Below are 18,796 nucleotides of genomic sequence, written 5' to 3' on the forward strand. Positions count from 1 at the left end.
GGGGGGGGTGGGGGGGGGGGGGGGTGGGGGGGGGGGGGGGTGGGGGGGGGGGGGGGTGGGGGGGGGGGGGGGTGGGGGGGGGGGGGGGTGGGGGGGGGGGGGGGTGGGGGGGGGGGGGGGTGGGGGGGGGGGGGGGTGGGGGGGGGGGGGGGTGGGGGGGGGGGGGGGTGGGGGGGGGGGGGGGTGGGGGGGGGGGGGGGTGGGGGGGGGGGGGGGTGGGGGGGGGGGGGGGTGGGGGGGGGGGGGGGTGGGGGGGGGGGGGGGTGGGGGGGGGGGGGGGTGGGGGGGGGGGGGGGTGGGGGGGGGGGGGGGTGGGGGGGGGGGGGGGTGGGGGGGGGGGGGGGTGGGGGGGGGGGGGGGTGGGGGGGGGGGGGGGTGGGGGGGGGGGGGGGTGGGGGGGGGGGGGGGTGGGGGGGGGGGGGGGTGGGGGGGGGGGGGGGTGGGGGGGGGGGGGGGTGGGGGGGGGGGGGGGTGGGGGGGGGGGGGGGTGGGGGGGGGGGGGGGTGGGGGGGGGGGGGGGTGGGGGGGGGGGGGGGTGGGGGGGGGGGGGGGTGGGGGGGGGGGGGGGTGGGGGGGGGGGGGGGTGGGGGGGGGGGGGGGTGGGGGGGGGGGGGGGTGGGGGGGGGGGGGGGTGGGGGGGGGGGGGGGTGGGGGGGGGGGGGGGTGGGGGGGGGGGGGGGTGGGGGGGGGGGGGGGTGGGGGGGGGGGGGGGTGGGGGGGGGGGGGGGTGGGGGGGGGGGGGGGTGGGGGGGGGGGGGGGTGGGGGGGGGGGGGGGTGGGGGGGGGGGGGGGTGGGGGGGGGGGGGGGTGGGGGGGGGGGGGGGTGGGGGGGGGGGGGGGTGGGGGGGGGGGGGGGTGGGGGGGGGGGGGGGTGGGGGGGGGGGGGGGTGGGGGGGGGGGGGGGTGGGGGGGGGGGGGGGTGGGGGGGGGGGGGGGTGGGGGGGGGGGGGGGTGGGGGGGGGGGGGGGTGGGGGGGGGGGGGGGTGGGGGGGGGGGGGGGTGGGGGGGGGGGGGGGTGGGGGGGGGGGGGGGTGGGGGGGGGGGGGGGTGGGGGGGGGGGGGGGTGGGGGGGGGGGGGGGTGGGGGGGGGGGGGGGTGGGGGGGGGGGGGGGTGGGGGGGGGGGGGGGTGGGGGGGGGGGGGGGTGGGGGGGGGGGGGGGTGGGGGGGGGGGGGGGTGGGGGGGGGGGGGGGTGGGGGGGGGGGGGGGTGGGGGGGGGGGGGGGTGGGGGGGGGGGGGGGTGGGGGGGGGGGGGGGTGGGGGGGGGGGGGGGTGGGGGGGGGGGGGGGTGGGGGGGGGGGGGGGTGGGGGGGGGGGGGGGTGGGGGGGGGGGGGGGTGGGGGGGGGGGGGGGTGGGGGGGGGGGGGGGTGGGGGGGGGGGGGGGTGGGGGGGGGGGGGGGTGGGGGGGGGGGGGGGTGGGGGGGGGGGGGGGTGGGGGGGGGGGGGGGTGGGGGGGGGGGGGGGTGGGGGGGGGGGGGGGTGGGGGGGGGGGGGGGTGGGGGGGGGGGGGGGTGGGGGGGGGGGGGGGTGGGGGGGGGGGGGGGTGGGGGGGGGGGGGGGTGGGGGGGGGGGGGGGTGGGGGGGGGGGGGGGTGGGGGGGGGGGGGGGTGGGGGGGGGGGGGGGTGGGGGGGGGGGGGGGTGGGGGGGGGGGGGGGTGGGGGGGGGGGGGGGTGGGGGGGGGGGGGGGTGGGGGGGGGGGGGGGTGGGGGGGGGGGGGGGTGGGGGGGGGGGGGGGTGGGGGGGGGGGGGGGTGGGGGGGGGGGGGGGTGGGGGGGGGGGGGGGTGGGGGGGGGGGGGGGTGGGGGGGGGGGGGGGTGGGGGGGGGGGGGGGTGGGGGGGGGGGGGGGTGGGGGGGGGGGGGGGTGGGGGGGGGGGGGGGTGGGGGGGGGGGGGGGTGGGGGGGGGGGGGGGTGGGGGGGGGGGGGGGTGGGGGGGGGGGGGGGTGGGGGGGGGGGGGGGTGGGGGGGGGGGGGGGTGGGGGGGGGGGGGGGTGGGGGGGGGGGGGGGTGGGGGGGGGGGGGGGTGGGGGGGGGGGGGGGTGGGGGGGGGGGGGGGTGGGGGGGGGGGGGGGTGGGGGGGGGGGGGGGTGGGGGGGGGGGGGGGTGGGGGGGGGGGGGGGTGGGGGGGGGGGGGGGTGGGGGGGGGGGGGGGTGGGGGGGGGGGGGGGTGGGGGGGGGGGGGGGTGGGGGGGGGGGGGGGTGGGGGGGGGGGGGGGTGGGGGGGGGGGGGGGTGGGGGGGGGGGGGGGTGGGGGGGGGGGGGGGTGGGGGGGGGGGGGGGTGGGGGGGGGGGGGGGTGGGGGGGGGGGGGGGTGGGGGGGGGGGGGGGTGGGGGGGGGGGGGGGTGGGGGGGGGGGGGGGTGGGGGGGGGGGGGGGTGGGGGGGGGGGGGGGTGGGGGGGGGGGGGGGTGGGGGGGGGGGGGGGTGGGGGGGGGGGGGGGTGGGGGGGGGGGGGGGTGGGGGGGGGGGGGGGTGGGGGGGGGGGGGGGTGGGGGGGGGGGGGGGTGGGGGGGGGGGGGGGTGGGGGGGGGGGGGGGTGGGGGGGGGGGGGGGTGGGGGGGGGGGGGGGTGGGGGGGGGGGGGGGTGGGGGGGGGGGGGGGTGGGGGGGGGGGGGGGTGGGGGGGGGGGGGGGTGGGGGGGGGGGGGGGTGGGGGGGGGGGGGGGTGGGGGGGGGGGGGGGTGGGGGGGGGGGGGGGTGGGGGGGGGGGGGGGTGGGGGGGGGGGGGGGTGGGGGGGGGGGGGGGTGGGGGGGGGGGGGGGTGGGGGGGGGGGGGGGTGGGGGGGGGGGGGGGTGGGGGGGGGGGGGGGTGGGGGGGGGGGGGGGTGGGGGGGGGGGGGGGTGGGGGGGGGGGGGGGTGGGGGGGGGGGGGGGTGGGGGGGGGGGGGGGTGGGGGGGGGGGGGGGTGGGGGGGGGGGGGGGTGGGGGGGGGGGGGGGTGGGGGGGGGGGGGGGTGGGGGGGGGGGGGGGTGGGGGGGGGGGGGGGTGGGGGGGGGGGGGGGTGGGGGGGGGGGGGGGTGGGGGGGGGGGGGGGTGGGGGGGGGGGGGGGTGGGGGGGGGGGGGGGTGGGGGGGGGGGGGGGTGGGGGGGGGGGGGGGTGGGGGGGGGGGGGGGTGGGGGGGGGGGGGGGTGGGGGGGGGGGGGGGTGGGGGGGGGGGGGGGTGGGGGGGGGGGGGGGTGGGGGGGGGGGGGGGTGGGGGGGGGGGGGGGTGGGGGGGGGGGGGGGTGGGGGGGGGGGGGGGTGGGGGGGGGGGGGGGTGGGGGGGGGGGGGGGTGGGGGGGGGGGGGGGTGGGGGGGGGGGGGGGTGGGGGGGGGGGGGGGTGGGGGGGGGGGGGGGTGGGGGGGGGGGGGGGTGGGGGGGGGGGGGGGTGGGGGGGGGGGGGGGTGGGGGGGGGGGGGGGTGGGGGGGGGGGGGGGTGGGGGGGGGGGGGGGTGGGGGGGGGGGGGGGTGGGGGGGGGGGGGGGTGGGGGGGGGGGGGGGTGGGGGGGGGGGGGGGTGGGGGGGGGGGGGGGTGGGGGGGGGGGGGGGTGGGGGGGGGGGGGGGTGGGGGGGGGGGGGGGTGGGGGGGGGGGGGGGTGGGGGGGGGGGGGGGTGGGGGGGGGGGGGGGTGGGGGGGGGGGGGGGTGGGGGGGGGGGGGGGTGGGGGGGGGGGGGGGTGGGGGGGGGGGGGGGTGGGGGGGGGGGGGGGTGGGGGGGGGGGGGGGTGGGGGGGGGGGGGGGTGGGGGGGGGGGGGGGTGGGGGGGGGGGGGGGTGGGGGGGGGGGGGGGTGGGGGGGGGGGGGGGTGGGGGGGGGGGGGGGTGGGGGGGGGGGGGGGTGGGGGGGGGGGGGGGTGGGGGGGGGGGGGGGTGGGGGGGGGGGGGGGTGGGGGGGGGGGGGGGTGGGGGGGGGGGGGGGTGGGGGGGGGGGGGGGTGGGGGGGGGGGGGGGTGGGGGGGGGGGGGGGTGGGGGGGGGGGGGGGTGGGGGGGGGGGGGGGTGGGGGGGGGGGGGGGTGGGGGGGGGGGGGGGTGGGGGGGGGGGGGGGTGGGGGGGGGGGGGGGTGGGGGGGGGGGGGGGTGGGGGGGGGGGGGGGTGGGGGGGGGGGGGGGTGGGGGGGGGGGGGGGTGGGGGGGGGGGGGGGTGGGGGGGGGGGGGGGTGGGGGGGGGGGGGGGTGGGGGGGGGGGGGGGTGGGGGGGGGGGGGGGTGGGGGGGGGGGGGGGTGGGGGGGGGGGGGGGTGGGGGGGGGGGGGGGTGGGGGGGGGGGGGGGTGGGGGGGGGGGGGGGTGGGGGGGGGGGGGGGTGGGGGGGGGGGGGGGTGGGGGGGGGGGGGGGTGGGGGGGGGGGGGGGTGGGGGGGGGGGGGGGTGGGGGGGGGGGGGGGTGGGGGGGGGGGGGGGTGGGGGGGGGGGGGGGTGGGGGGGGGGGGGGGTGGGGGGGGGGGGGGGTGGGGGGGGGGGGGGGTGGGGGGGGGGGGGGGTGGGGGGGGGGGGGGGTGGGGGGGGGGGGGGGTGGGGGGGGGGGGGGGTGGGGGGGGGGGGGGGTGGGGGGGGGGGGGGGTGGGGGGGGGGGGGGGTGGGGGGGGGGGGGGGTGGGGGGGGGGGGGGGTGGGGGGGGGGGGGGGTGGGGGGGGGGGGGGGTGGGGGGGGGGGGGGGTGGGGGGGGGGGGGGGTGGGGGGGGGGGGGGGTGGGGGGGGGGGGGGGTGGGGGGGGGGGGGGGTGGGGGGGGGGGGGGGTGGGGGGGGGGGGGGGTGGGGGGGGGGGGGGGTGGGGGGGGGGGGGGGTGGGGGGGGGGGGGGGTGGGGGGGGGGGGGGGTGGGGGGGGGGGGGGGTGGGGGGGGGGGGGGGTGGGGGGGGGGGGGGGTGGGGGGGGGGGGGGGTGGGGGGGGGGGGGGGTGGGGGGGGGGGGGGGTGGGGGGGGGGGGGGGTGGGGGGGGGGGGGGGTGGGGGGGGGGGGGGGTGGGGGGGGGGGGGGGTGGGGGGGGGGGGGGGTGGGGGGGGGGGGGGGTGGGGGGGGGGGGGGGTGGGGGGGGGGGGGGGTGGGGGGGGGGGGGGGTGGGGGGGGGGGGGGGTGGGGGGGGGGGGGGGTGGGGGGGGGGGGGGGTGGGGGGGGGGGGGGGTGGGGGGGGGGGGGGGTGGGGGGGGGGGGGGGTGGGGGGGGGGGGGGGTGGGGGGGGGGGGGGGTGGGGGGGGGGGGGGGTGGGGGGGGGGGGGGGTGGGGGGGGGGGGGGGTGGGGGGGGGGGGGGGTGGGGGGGGGGGGGGGTGGGGGGGGGGGGGGGTGGGGGGGGGGGGGGGTGGGGGGGGGGGGGGGTGGGGGGGGGGGGGGGTGGGGGGGGGGGGGGGTGGGGGGGGGGGGGGGTGGGGGGGGGGGGGGGTGGGGGGGGGGGGGGGTGGGGGGGGGGGGGGGTGGGGGGGGGGGGGGGTGGGGGGGGGGGGGGGTGGGGGGGGGGGGGGGTGGGGGGGGGGGGGGGTGGGGGGGGGGGGGGGTGGGGGGGGGGGGGGGTGGGGGGGGGGGGGGGTGGGGGGGGGGGGGGGTGGGGGGGGGGGGGGGTGGGGGGGGGGGGGGGTGGGGGGGGGGGGGGGTGGGGGGGGGGGGGGGTGGGGGGGGGGGGGGGTGGGGGGGGGGGGGGGTGGGGGGGGGGGGGGGTGGGGGGGGGGGGGGGTGGGGGGGGGGGGGGGTGGGGGGGGGGGGGGGTGGGGGGGGGGGGGGGTGGGGGGGGGGGGGGGTGGGGGGGGGGGGGGGTGGGGGGGGGGGGGGGTGGGGGGGGGGGGGGGTGGGGGGGGGGGGGGGTGGGGGGGGGGGGGGGTGGGGGGGGGGGGGGGTGGGGGGGGGGGGGGGTGGGGGGGGGGGGGGGTGGGGGGGGGGGGGGGTGGGGGGGGGGGGGGGTGGGGGGGGGGGGGGGTGGGGGGGGGGGGGGGTGGGGGGGGGGGGGGGTGGGGGGGGGGGGGGGTGGGGGGGGGGGGGGGTGGGGGGGGGGGGGGGTGGGGGGGGGGGGGGGTGGGGGGGGGGGGGGGTGGGGGGGGGGGGGGGTGGGGGGGGGGGGGGGTGGGGGGGGGGGGGGGTGGGGGGGGGGGGGGGTGGGGGGGGGGGGGGGTGGGGGGGGGGGGGGGTGGGGGGGGGGGGGGGTGGGGGGGGGGGGGGGTGGGGGGGGGGGGGGGTGGGGGGGGGGGGGGGTGGGGGGGGGGGGGGGTGGGGGGGGGGGGGGGTGGGGGGGGGGGGGGGTGGGGGGGGGGGGGGGTGGGGGGGGGGGGGGGTGGGGGGGGGGGGGGGTGGGGGGGGGGGGGGGTGGGGGGGGGGGGGGGTGGGGGGGGGGGGGGGTGGGGGGGGGGGGGGGTGGGGGGGGGGGGGGGTGGGGGGGGGGGGGGGTGGGGGGGGGGGGGGGTGGGGGGGGGGGGGGGTGGGGGGGGGGGGGGGTGGGGGGGGGGGGGGGTGGGGGGGGGGGGGGGTGGGGGGGGGGGGGGGTGGGGGGGGGGGGGGGTGGGGGGGGGGGGGGGTGGGGGGGGGGGGGGGTGGGGGGGGGGGGGGGTGGGGGGGGGGGGGGGTGGGGGGGGGGGGGGGTGGGGGGGGGGGGGGGTGGGGGGGGGGGGGGGTGGGGGGGGGGGGGGGTGGGGGGGGGGGGGGGTGGGGGGGGGGGGGGGTGGGGGGGGGGGGGGGTGGGGGGGGGGGGGGGTGGGGGGGGGGGGGGGTGGGGGGGGGGGGGGGTGGGGGGGGGGGGGGGTGGGGGGGGGGGGGGGTGGGGGGGGGGGGGGGTGGGGGGGGGGGGGGGTGGGGGGGGGGGGGGGTGGGGGGGGGGGGGGGTGGGGGGGGGGGGGGGTGGGGGGGGGGGGGGGTGGGGGGGGGGGGGGGTGGGGGGGGGGGGGGGTGGGGGGGGGGGGGGGTGGGGGGGGGGGGGGGTGGGGGGGGGGGGGGGTGGGGGGGGGGGGGGGTGGGGGGGGGGGGGGGTGGGGGGGGGGGGGGGTGGGGGGGGGGGGGGGTGGGGGGGGGGGGGGGTGGGGGGGGGGGGGGGTGGGGGGGGGGGGGGGTGGGGGGGGGGGGGGGTGGGGGGGGGGGGGGGTGGGGGGGGGGGGGGGTGGGGGGGGGGGGGGGTGGGGGGGGGGGGGGGTGGGGGGGGGGGGGGGTGGGGGGGGGGGGGGGTGGGGGGGGGGGGGGGTGGGGGGGGGGGGGGGTGGGGGGGGGGGGGGGTGGGGGGGGGGGGGGGTGGGGGGGGGGGGGGGTGGGGGGGGGGGGGGGTGGGGGGGGGGGGGGGTGGGGGGGGGGGGGGGTGGGGGGGGGGGGGGGTGGGGGGGGGGGGGGGTGGGGGGGGGGGGGGGTGGGGGGGGGGGGGGGTGGGGGGGGGGGGGGGTGGGGGGGGGGGGGGGTGGGGGGGGGGGGGGGTGGGGGGGGGGGGGGGTGGGGGGGGGGGGGGGTGGGGGGGGGGGGGGGTGGGGGGGGGGGGGGGTGGGGGGGGGGGGGGGTGGGGGGGGGGGGGGGTGGGGGGGGGGGGGGGTGGGGGGGGGGGGGGGTGGGGGGGGGGGGGGGTGGGGGGGGGGGGGGGTGGGGGGGGGGGGGGGTGGGGGGGGGGGGGGGTGGGGGGGGGGGGGGGTGGGGGGGGGGGGGGGTGGGGGGGGGGGGGGGTGGGGGGGGGGGGGGGTGGGGGGGGGGGGGGGTGGGGGGGGGGGGGGGTGGGGGGGGGGGGGGGTGGGGGGGGGGGGGGGTGGGGGGGGGGGGGGGTGGGGGGGGGGGGGGGTGGGGGGGGGGGGGGGTGGGGGGGGGGGGGGGTGGGGGGGGGGGGGGGTGGGGGGGGGGGGGGGTGGGGGGGGGGGGGGGTGGGGGGGGGGGGGGGTGGGGGGGGGGGGGGGTGGGGGGGGGGGGGGGTGGGGGGGGGGGGGGGTGGGGGGGGGGGGGGGTGGGGGGGGGGGGGGGTGGGGGGGGGGGGGGGTGGGGGGGGGGGGGGGTGGGGGGGGGGGGGGGTGGGGGGGGGGGGGGGTGGGGGGGGGGGGGGGTGGGGGGGGGGGGGGGTGGGGGGGGGGGGGGGTGGGGGGGGGGGGGGGTGGGGGGGGGGGGGGGTGGGGGGGGGGGGGGGTGGGGGGGGGGGGGGGTGGGGGGGGGGGGGGGTGGGGGGGGGGGGGGGTGGGGGGGGGGGGGGGTGGGGGGGGGGGGGGGTGGGGGGGGGGGGGGGTGGGGGGGGGGGGGGGTGGGGGGGGGGGGGGGTGGGGGGGGGGGGGGGTGGGGGGGGGGGGGGGTGGGGGGGGGGGGGGGTGGGGGGGGGGGGGGGTGGGGGGGGGGGGGGGTGGGGGGGGGGGGGGGTGGGGGGGGGGGGGGGTGGGGGGGGGGGGGGGTGGGGGGGGGGGGGGGTGGGGGGGGGGGGGGGTGGGGGGGGGGGGGGGTGGGGGGGGGGGGGGGTGGGGGGGGGGGGGGGTGGGGGGGGGGGGGGGTGGGGGGGGGGGGGGGTGGGGGGGGGGGGGGGTGGGGGGGGGGGGGGGTGGGGGGGGGGGGGGGTGGGGGGGGGGGGGGGTGGGGGGGGGGGGGGGTGGGGGGGGGGGGGGGTGGGGGGGGGGGGGGGTGGGGGGGGGGGGGGGTGGGGGGGGGGGGGGGTGGGGGGGGGGGGGGGTGGGGGGGGGGGGGGGTGGGGGGGGGGGGGGGGGGGGGGGGGGGGGGGTGGGGGGGGGGGGGGGTGGGGGGGGGGGGTGGTGGGGGGGGGGGGGGGTGGGGGGGGGGGGGGGTGGGGGGGGACAGGGAGATTGCAGAGAAGCTGAATGAATTCTTTGCATCTGTCTTCACCCAAGAGGAGGTGAGGAAAATTCCTGCACCTGAACCAAGCTTCTTAGGAGGTGAATCCGAGGAACTAGCGAAGATAGTGGTAGACAAGGAAGAAGTTCTGGCAGCCATTGATAAACTAAATGCTACCAAATCCCCTGGCCCAGATTGCATTCATCCAAGAGTTCTTAAAGAGCTCAAGCATGAACTTGCTGATGTTCTCACATTAATATGCAACTTATCCCTGAAATCAGGCTCCATCCCTGAAGACTGGAAGATGGCCAATGTCACACCAATCTTTAAGAAAGGGTCTAGGGGGGACCCAGGAAATTACAGGCCAGTCAGTTTGACATCTGTTCCTGGTAAATTAGTAGAATCTATCATTAAAGATAAAATTATTAAACATGTAGAAAAGCAAGACCTGCTGAGGAAGAGTCAGCATGGCTTTTGTAGAGGCAAGTCCTGTCTTACAAACTTACTAGAGTTCTTTGAGGGTGTAAACAGACATGTGGATAAGGGGGAACCGGTGGACATTGTCTACTTGGATTTCCAAAAGGCTTTTGACAAAGTTCCTCACCAGAGACTGTTGAGAAAACTGAGCAATGAAGGAATAAGAGGGGAAGTCCTCCTATGGATTAAAAACTGGTTGAGGAACAGGAAACAAAGGGTGGGTATAAATGGGAAGTTCTCACAATGGAGAGATGTAAGGAGTGGTGTCCCCCAAGGATCCGTTTTGGGACCAGTGCTCTTTAACTTATTCATAAATGACCTGGAAGTAGGGGTGGGTAGTGTGGTGGCTAAGTTTGCAGATGATACCAAATTATGTAGGGTGGTAAGAACCACAAAGGATTGCGAAGAGCTCCAAGCGGACCTTGATAAATTAGGTGAGTGGGCTAAGAAATGGCAAATGCAGTTCAGTGTAGCTAAATGTAAAGTGATGCACATAGGGGCAAAAAATCCAAACTTCACATACACGCTACAGGGGTCAGTGCTATCAGTCACAGACCAGGAAAGGGATTTGGGCGTCTTAGTTGATAGTTCCATGGGAATGTCAACTCAATGCATGGCAGCTGTGAAAAAGGCAAACTCTATGCTGGGGATCATTAGGAAAGGAGTTGATAATAAAACTGCAAAGATTGTCATGCCCTTATATAAAGCAGTGGTGCGACCGCACTTGGAGTACTGTGTTCAGTTCTGGTCGCCACATCTCAAAAAGGATATCGAAGAGATAGAAAAAGTGCAGAGAAGGGCAACGAGGATGATTGAAGGATTGGAGCACCTTCCTTATGAGGAGAGGCTGCAGCGTTTGGGACTCTTTAGTTTGGAGAGGAGACGTCTGAGGGGGGATATGATTGAAGTCTATAAAATTATGCATGGGGTAGAAAATGTTGACAGAGAGAAATTTCTCTCTCTTTCTCACAATACTAGAACCAGGGGGCATTCATTGAAAATGCTGGGGGGAAGAATTAGGACTAATAAAAGGAAACACTTCTTCACGCAACGTGTGATTGGTGTTTGGAATATGCTGCCACAGGAGGTGGTGATGGCCACTAACCTGGATAGCTTTAAAAAGGGCTTGGACAGATTTATGGAGGAGAAGTCGATCTATGGCTACCAATCTTGATCCTCCTTGATCTCAGATTGCAAATGCCTTAGCAGACCAGGTGCTCAGGAGCAGCAGCAGCAGCAGAAGGCCATAGCTTTCACATCCTGCACATGAGCTCCCAAAGGCACCTGGTGGGCCACTGCGAGTAGCAGAATGCTGGACTAGATGGACTCTGGTCTGATCCATCAGGCTAGTTCTTATGTTCTTATGTTCTTATGTCCCTACTCATTGGTAGAGAGACACGCTTTGTATGCATACAGTCCTACATTCAGTGTATGGAACTTCATGTTGAAAAAAAATCTCAAGTAGCAGGACTGGAAAAACTGCACCTGAATGTTTGGCAAGCCATTTCCACTCAAAGTAAACAAAGCAGGGTTAGATATTTATTTTATAAAATTTAAATGTACAAAATTTATACCCAGCCTTTTTTGCTCTCATCATAGCCACTAAGGCAACTAATATATTAAAAATACATAATAAAACCATATCTTAAAAACCATTAAAAAAACAAAAACATATCATAACAACAATTAAAATCAAGATAAAATACACTTTAAAAACATGAAAACAACAGTTAAAGCACAGCAAAAGAAGGAGGTAATAACTGAGAAAACACCAAATGAAACACAAAAAGGCTTCATCTACGGGCCAATGATGTCAACCAAAGGGAACTAGTTTCTGGCAATGCAAGCCTTTATTGCTATATAAAAATTACAAAGTTAACTTTAAAAACTGGTTTCTTCCAGGAGGGAGTTCCAGAGTTTTGGTGCTATGACTTAGAATTCCCCCTCCCAGGTTATCGCTCACCTCATACTGGAATGCAGGGGCATCCAGAGCACAGGATCAGAAGATTACTTAGGGATCAGGTGGGTTCTTAAGAGAGTAGCTGTGCTGGTCCCAAGCAACATAGGACTGAGAGCATGGACCTATCCAGCAAGGGGAGTGAAACTCCATCTAGGATGAGTACATTTCAGATCAGATTTTTTCCTCATCAGTAGCACTTTTTTTTCATCAAGATTAAGCTTCAGTTTATTAGCCCACATCCACTGCGAAACTGTCTCCAGCAACTAATGATCAGATTCACTATAATGTATATTTACTTAGAGAGGAGTCAGCAGCCAGGTGAGTGATTGAATCAGGTGCCTATTATTTACCAGAGAATGGTGAGGGGGAAACCTAGCTTAACCTGGGATCATTGCAACACATTTGATCTGGCTAACTATCAAGGATGTAAGTAAGGGGGGTTTCACAGGTTCAAACCCCCATTACATGTCCGAAGCTCTGCCCCACACCCCCAAACCCACCCCATAAAAAATCTATAGCTACGTCACTGTTAACTATGTAGGATTCTGGCAGCTGAGGTATTAATATTAATAGAATAATGAAAAGGCCATCCCTTTCTTTAGAAAGCACAGAGTTCCCCCCACGTTATGTGACAGTCATGTTAAGTTTCCTCACTGCTACTGCTAAATCCTACATCTCAATCAATGTGAATTGAATTTCTTGATGGTGCAATGCTTTGCCAATTTCCCGAGTAAGTTTACACTGCAGAACCAAAGAAAGAATAGTATTTTTTTAAAAGAAAAAAGAACTAAGCAGAAAAATAAATAGGACAAACTTCAATGACTCTTCAAGTTAGAGCATGTAAGTTAGACTTGGGGTGGGGGAGGGAGGAAGCCCAGCAAGTGATTAATTGCTCTGAATGAAAGCCAGTGGAGCTCAGGCCAAAGAAAAACAAATTTAGATATGTAAATGTCTTCCCATTCCTCTTAGATCATTTGTGCAATGTGCGCGCGCTCTCTCTCTCTGCAAGAAAAATGAGAAACCAGAATCAAGCTTGTGTTTGCTTTTCTTATAAATCTAAATGGGCATTTGGCTTGGCTAGAATTTTCAGAAAAATCATTCTGAAGATTGTTCAGGACAGCCTGATACTTTGCTTCTCATATTCAAGCTTCCACAGTGAACTGTGGTGGTTGTTTACTTTTCTGTACAGAAATGTTTTGGAGTAGAAACAATAGGAACAAGCCAAATAGCATTTCACAGAGTTTCAAAGACCCACATAACACTGAAGCGGCATTCAGATGTCACTTTTATCTGATACTAAGCCAGCATGTATACAAACCCTCAGCTTCCCCTCTGGGTTCATGCATGAACCTCGCCCCTTCCATCTTGTACAGAGGTTACCTATACATGCAGACATGTGTGGGTCAACCACAGTTAGTTCCCCACCCACTAAACCAGGATTCTCATGTAGAGTCTGAACCAGATTTAGAATCCTGGTTTGTGTGTGGATGGGCAACCTAAATGCCTGGCTAGCCAGAATGTTTCTACATAAGGCTCTGTGCTTGAGCTAGAAGGAAAAAGAGAGGAGGAGGAGGAGGCACATATGTAAGTGTAGTAACAAATCATAATAACACATAGTGCAGCCTAGTTAGATTCAGTTTAAAGTGACCTCTGAAAGGAGGGAGAGAAAGCGAAGAAAGCAGGTATTTCAAATCTCTCCTTTGTAGGTCAAGTCACTGTTATGAGATCCAATGTCTATCATTCATTTTGGAGGCCATTACATTTTTTTATTTAAAGTATCTGAATATAAGTTTCAGAGTAGCCTTGACTAATTGCAGGCTTAAACAAGTGGCCATGAAGTGTCGTTTGCATCACAGGTATAGTCTGAGATCAGGTGATTAGAATTACTGCTCATAGATCACTTAAAATATAATTTTGTTTAATTCTGGGTTGGTTAAGTCTTAACAATTAGTGTGGAAGGCCACTTGAAAAAGCCTCTACATATCTGTTACTTCTGAACATGGCAAGTACACTGAATGCTGCAACTAGATATGTGGATCATCCTTTTTCACAAGGACAGCCTCCATGCCACTGCCACAAATGCTAAAAGGCAACAATAATGTATATACTGGTGCTTATATGGGGTTTTTTTCCTGTGGGATTAATCCACGTCAGTCCAAATCATTGTGGCTTTTAAATAATACAACAGCTTTAATGTTCCAGGTACATTTCTCTCTGTTACTATCTTCCCGCCTTGTTTTCACACAGCGTTGTTAGCAATTCTCTATTGTCCTGGTTTTTTTAGATTTTGCCCCTGTTTTTTCTAAAACCTGTCCCCCGTCCCCAGTCTCTTTTTGTAAAACAGCTTGATTTCAGTTTTTTGGAAGGCTGAAATGCTGTTTTTTGGAAGGCTGAAATGTGGTGTTTCAAAGTTCTCCACCCATCTTGCCATTTTGGGCAGGGTGGACAGTGATTCCTTAAAAAAAAAACCTTTGCATGCCAGAATTCCAGTGCTCCTCATGAGATGAATCAGAAGCCTCCAAAAAAGCAACCTGTGATTGCCTTGCAACCTTATGGTTCATCCCCTAGAGCAGGGGTCTGCAACCTGCGGCTCTCCAGATGTTCATGAACTACAATTCCCATCGGCCCCTGCCAGCATCCATGCTGACAGGGGCTGATGGGAATTGCAGTTCATGAACATCTGGAGAGCCGCAGGTTACAGACCCTTGCCCTAGAGAGCACACTGGGTGCAGCACCTGGACACCATTGTGGGTCAACAAGCTGGGGCAGCAACAAGACAACAAGCAGCCTGACCAGCTGATTGCAGATGGGCAAGCAAAGGTGGTGAGGAGGGAGCCGGCAGTGGCAAGGAAACCAGCAGCCCAATAAGTCTGGGCCATCAAGCAAGCTTAAACTGCAACCCCAAACACCATTAGCCAGAAGAAGTGCCTTTACAGTGCACATTCCCACCACGCACACTTTCTGCACAGTAATAATGAATGGAGCTTTAATACAACACAATTACTTATTGATGAATAGAACAGGATCAGTAAGAATTTTAAGGTTTTGAACAATCTCAGTATCAGCTCACAGCTTCCCCACCTCCCATGACCTCAGCCAGGCAGCTGCAGGCAGGTGATGTGGATGACAAATGGAGGGGACATTGACAGGGGCATGGTTACAAAGTAAGTACTCTTTGCAAATGGGGACCTCACCAAGTGTCCTTGGTGTAGCAGAGGGCTGGACATAAGAATGGGGAGAAGTGTCATGTGTGGGGGTGCTTCTGAACTGCAATGAATGGGGTCAGACCAGAGGCCGTTGCTCTTGTTATTCATCCCTTCCCAAGGGCACATGAGGGGACAGGGCCACAAAAGGTGCCCTAAGTGACAGGGTGCCTCCTGCACCACATGTGTCCTGTACCTGCATATGCTCAATGTACAGGAGGCTGGCTTAGGGTGTTTGTGAGGAGGATGATTGCTGGGGTCCTTGACAACACTGGCAGATACCCAGGGACTTCTGGGAGGACTTGGTTCCTTTGAAGGTTGAGCCACTGACAGTCAGCTAGCATCCCGGGACATCCCTCTCCTGCTCAATCCCCATGCCTCATGATCCCAATTAATTCTGATTTCCCTGTCCAGCAGCTACTGGGGATGCTGACAGAGTTGTGTCTAAAGACAGTCTACAAAACCTGCAATTTTTCTGCTGGCTGCTGTGTAATTTTACCCATTGGGAATAGACAAGCAGTGTCATAGCTGCAGTGTGGCCAGTTGCCATGGTGCTGGAAGCCCTCAGGATTGCTCTGCCTATGTTCCATATAGAAAGCATCCTGTTACACCTCTTAGGTTCCCCAAACTCCACAGCAGCTGCACAGGTTTTGGTCTAAGATCTTGAAACCAAATGAAAAGGTGCAGTGTTAAGCAAAAGCCTATGAAAAGTAGGCTGATGATTTAATAGTTCCTAAAACTCAATGAGTTGTGTAAAAGCAAAGAATGCCCTGGCTGTGCTAAGGAGAGTAACTGATTGATAATAAATCCATTGGTGAGACAGCCTAGCCGATGGCAGTGGAAATGCAGCTTCCTCCTAAGAATTTTTAATTGCCACATTCCCCTATACTTCTGAACTTGGGAAAGCTGATTTCTAGAGTTGTCAGGCTCACAGGACCAATAGCCACATGAGTCAGGGGCTATTGAGGGAAGGAGACAAAATAACCCCTCCTGTCTCTGCCATCATCATGACTCCTTGCAATGACGTAGGTATAGATTTTTTATGGGGTGGGTTTGGTGACTTTCCGGCTGTTCCATTGCATGCATTGTTTCAAGCAAGCCGGACATGTAATGGGAGGGGTTTGAACCCAAGAACACCCCCCCTTATATACGTCCCTGCCACTGGGGGAAGTCACAGAAGGAGCAATTTAGCCCTTTATCCCCATCACTGTCCATGTAGGACCTGTAACCACAGAAATCATTTTTGCCAGGATTGGAAGAGACTGCTAGGGGGAAGGAACATTACATTGTTTGGGTTTTCATCAGCATGTGATTCGCTTATGGTGTATATAATTAGGAAGTATTGTCATTTAAACAAAGGAAAACTGCACAAAAACTTGGCATATTTTATTCAAGCTCAAACCAATCAAATTCCTCCATTAAAATAGTAACATGTGCAGAATATCTCTTTATTATTTTTAGTGATTAAGTAAATTGTGAATTAGGGCAAAAGACAGTGACAATTATTATACAAAACAAAACCCCAGGAAGGTTGAATGACAAGACTGCTATTGCTATTCTATAAAGAACATTTGAACTTTAATTGCTACTGATAAGAACTGCATTAGCTTCCATGGAGAATCTATTTGAGTTCCATTTTACCTCATTTCATAAGCAAGCATTCATGTAGAAACAATACTAACATTTGTCATCTAATAGAAATCTTCTATTCTACTGACAGTAAATTTTAAGAGAAACTTCTAAAGCTAATTGAGTAAACATGTTGCTATCTTGAAAGCCCTAAGAGAGCAGACATAGTAATTGCATAGTTAGCCTGAAAATGGGTACCATAGCTTTCCTCACCCCATTGGACACCAAAGATGTAGAGATGAAGGATGCAAATGTGAAACAAAAAAGGTAAATTCTATTCAACAATGCAGGGAATGGAAGAACTTCCCCCACATGTTTTCAGCACCTGCTGCATATTTACCATCTGATGGGTCACACAGTCATTTGTATTTCCAAGTGTTCATTTACTACTGTCTAGCCAATTAGTCAAACTAGAATGCATGAAAGGTATCCATTGTTTTGCCATATGTACTGAAAGTCATATTTTGTAATTGCTATCTGCTTCCATGTTTAAGACTACCTTCTCACTTCCAAGAACCCCTTCTAGTTTGGCTGCTCTGCCCTATCCAAAGTAACAAAGCAATTGTAGCTCTTTGTTCAAGGACAGGTTATAATGAGCCATCCCAAATCAGAATACCAATTGTGTGTTCACAAAAAGAATGAGGTGTCTGTGAAGACACGCAGATATGCTATGAGAATCTTAGCCACTTGGAGGACTGGTCTTCCTCCTATTGAAAAGCATCGGAACCACGGAGGACCGGTCTACCTAATACTTCTCAATGGGCAGTAGACCAGTCCTTTGAGTGGCTAAGATTCTCATAGCATGTCTGTGTTTCTTCACAGACACCTCATCAAAAAATAAGGAAAACTATATATTGCCAGAACTATGTACTCCTAGGGTTGAGGAGGTGCCCAGGATCAGAGCCTGCAGAGCAAACATCCTGGGACAAATGGAGGTAGCGAGAACCTCTGCAGCAACACACAAAATGTTGAGTGTAAGCTGAGGAGGAACCTCACCAGAGAGCTTAATGGGTGGGTGGGAAAAAGCTTCTTTTCTCCTCTGAAGCCTGTGATATATGAACAAAAAATGAGAAAAGACATCCCCCAGACATCTTATTTTGGGTATGCAGAAAGCACCTGGATAACAATACAGCCAACCAACCTCGCCTTTTTTGCCATCAGGTCACAGCTGACTTATGGCAACCCCATCGGGTTTTCAAGGCGAGACACTAACAATAGTGTGGGAGCAGAGCCTTTAACGGCTTTTTCCTGTGCTGCAGTCTCAGTTTGAATCTGAGTCCCTTGTGTTTGCTTAAGAGCTCTCTGACTGACCTAAAAAATGATGTATACAAAACTCCATTCTGTATAAAGCTATTTCAAAGCTAGGAGCATGCAGAGGCAGGAAAAAAAGCTGACTATGAAGAATTAATTCCTCAACTGCCCTTTTCCTGTGCTGCAGTCTCAGTTTGAATTGGGGTCACATGTGCTTGCTTAAGAATTCATTCACTGAATTACCAGCATCACATGTCATTTGGCCTTTAAGTGTTCATATTTTTACTTCTCAATCTAGCCTATCTTACTCATTCACAAGGTTAGGGATATTAGGGACATCTGCCATTGTTGGTTCCTGCATGTTTCTAGGCTTGAATCTTGATAAAGTCAAGTGACATCAGAAAGTAGCTTCAAAATTCAAAGCATACATTGTTTTTCTTCCTTGAACTAAGCACGAGATTTTGTTTTGTGCATCTAGCAGACTAATTTCCAAACAGTCTTTTAATTTAATTAGCAGAAAAGCAAGTGTTCATGCTCAGCAGCTAGAGCAAAATGAAATACCAGCACTTTGAGATTACAAGGTAGATAGAATGGTATCAATTAAGCAGACAACAAGAATTAATTTTGCGTCAGATTATTACTTTATGTAAGGAAAACACAGTAGACAGATTCTGAAACACAGAGGAAGTTAGTTTATTATGATGTGTCCTTTTCTATAGCCACTGCCTTTTCTTCATTGTTCTCTGAATTTTTTCCTCCACTTTCCTTTCCAGAAATAAGTAGGAAATTTTGTTCTGATGTTCAAAGGTTTTGGGGCTCTAATGGGTTACGCTTCTAAACACAAACAAAGGAAAAAACCCTACTCCTATACTTTATAATGACTTTTATTTATTAAATTTATTTATTGAATTTATATGCTGCATTTCCCTTTATGGGCTCAGGGTGGCTTTCAACAGATGATAATACAATAAAACCATGCACTTAAATAAACAGTTAAAAACACAGATAGCAACTAAAATGTTTTGTCAAATATACTGAAAGTCTATATGTGTCTAAGACACTAAAAATCTTATCCTTACTAGCATTTAGAAGTGCAACAGAAATGGAGAGAGTTGGGATAAGGGAAGCCATAGTGTGGTGCAATAGTAGCTGCTTCAACCATAAGCATGGTGGAACAGCTCTCTCTTAAAGGTCCTGCAGAATTTCATTAGGTCCCACAAACCCTGGGTTTTACTTGACAGAGCATTCCACCAGGGCTGTTTTTATTGTACAATATATTTATTCTACAATATATTGTACAATTAGAGTTGGAAGAGACCACACGGGCCATCAAGTCCAACCCTCCTCAATGCAGGAACAAACAATCAAAGCACTCCTGACATATGTTCATCCAGCCTCTGTTTAAAAACCTCCAACAAAGGAGACTCCACAACTCTCTGAAACAGTGAATTCCACTGTCAAACAGCCCTGTTGGTCAGGAAGTTCTTCCTAATGTTTAGGTGGAATCTCTTTTCCTGCACCTTGAATCCTTGACTCTGTGTCCTAGTCTCTGAGGCAGCAGAAAACAAGCTTGCTCCCTCTTTGACGTC

The sequence above is a fragment of the Sphaerodactylus townsendi genome, linkage group LG03 (assembly GCF_021028975.2).
Source record: "Sphaerodactylus townsendi isolate TG3544 linkage group LG03, MPM_Stown_v2.3, whole genome shotgun sequence".
NCBI lineage: Eukaryota > Metazoa > Chordata > Lepidosauria > Squamata > Sphaerodactylidae > Sphaerodactylus > Sphaerodactylus townsendi.